Here is a 1,740-nt window from a genome sequence, read left to right as displayed (position 1 = left end):
GAGGGCCGTGAGGGAACTTTCTAGGCTGATGGAGATGACAGGTGTGGTGGCCGAAATTCACCAGACTCTACCCTTGAGATCTGTGCATTTCATCATATATAAATTAGACTTTATTCTTTTAAGTTAAAAAAGGTAAATAGGCATGAGAGAAGAAGGGACTTTTCAATAATATGGTAGACTAGATGCCTACAACAAAAGAGCCTACAAAAGTTGGATATGATATCACAAATATTCTTTTAAATGTGTAGCTAAACTGAAAAAAAAAAAGGCGATCAACAGTGGCTAGAAACCAAAAGGTGGCAGGGAACCTGCAGGGAGATGGGCAGAAAGTAGGAAAAATTCCAGCTTTGGGGGAAGGGAAGAGAACAAGGAAAAAGTTTCCACTTTTTTTTTTTTTTTTAATTGGAGTATAGTTGCTTTACAATGTGTGTAAAAGCTTCCACTTTAGGGACTTCCCTGGTGGTGCAGTGGTTAAGAATCCGTCTGTCAGTGTGGGGGACACAGGTTCGAGCCCTGGTCCGGGAAGATCCCACATGCCACCGAGCAACGAAACCCGTGCACCACAATTGCTGAGCCTGTGCTCTAGAGCCTGGGAGCCACAACTAGTGAGCCCGCGTGCCTAGAGCCCGTGCTCCGCAAGAGAAGCCACCACAATGAGAAGCCTGTGCTCCACGAGGAAGAGTACCCCCGCTCGCCGCAACTAGAGAAAGCCTGCATGCAGCAACGAAGACCCAATACAGCCAAAAATAAATAATTTTTTTTTTAAAAGTTTCCACTTTAGACTAAAAACTACAGGTCTGTTCTCATGAAGATTTGGGGTTTGAATTCATTCTACATGCAGGGTGAGAACTTAAAGTAGCCCTGAGTTCAGAGCGTCCTCAGGTACCCAGTGGAAACAAAAGCCATTCTTCTAGGGAAGGACAAATTCTCATCCCAGAACACACTGGATTCCCAAAAATAAAGCTCTAACAAAGAAGGAACACACAATCCAAAATTACAAAACACACGGGGAAACAATCACCATGAGTGAGAGTTGGCAGACATAGTGACCGACAGGATTAGCACTGCGGGAACTCGAGATGGTGGATCCAGTATCTTACAGCACACAGAAAGCAGCAGAAAACAAGTCATGCCATTTTGGAAAGTCTGGCCGCTTGTAAGTTAGGAGTTTTGTTTGGTTGGTTGATTTTTGTTGGCTGCAAGATTTTTGTTTTCCACGCCCAGTTCCTTTCATTCAACAACAAGCATTGGTAACCCAAGCTTTCGCTGCATAGGGAATTCGGCAGCTGTGGGTTCTGGAGAAGTGGGCTCTGGGGCCAAATTGCAGAGCTCAAATTCAAGCTGTGATGTTTATCAGATGCGTAACCTTGAGCAAGGTACTTGGCCTTCACGTACTTTAGTTGTTCCTTTATCTGTGAGATGGCGGAAGAACTAAGAGCATCTGCCTCTTAGGTTCTTGTGAGGGTTTCAGTGAGAAAATCCAAGTCACCTGCATGGTGCTTGGCACAGTGGGCATGCAATAAAACGGCACCTATCCTGATTCCTCTAAAATGAAAACGGAAACGGCTCCAGGTCAGGTCACCTGCTGGTCGGATTTCCTGCTTGGCCCGAATTCTGGACCTCTGTAGCATCCCTCCCCTGCCCTCCCATAGCCGGACCTTTGGACCTTTCTTTCACCTCGCCTTGCGCTGACCTTGGCGGGGGCGGGGCCCACTCCCTCCATTTCCCCCAAAGCCTTGC

Source organism: Neophocaena asiaeorientalis, unplaced genomic scaffold (genome assembly GCF_003031525.2).
Source record: "Neophocaena asiaeorientalis asiaeorientalis breed wild unplaced genomic scaffold, Neophocaena_asiaeorientalis_V1.1 scaffold78, whole genome shotgun sequence".
NCBI lineage: Eukaryota > Metazoa > Chordata > Mammalia > Artiodactyla > Phocoenidae > Neophocaena > Neophocaena asiaeorientalis.
The sequence above is the reverse complement of the archived record's forward strand: the minus strand, read 5'-3'. Positions refer to the sequence as shown.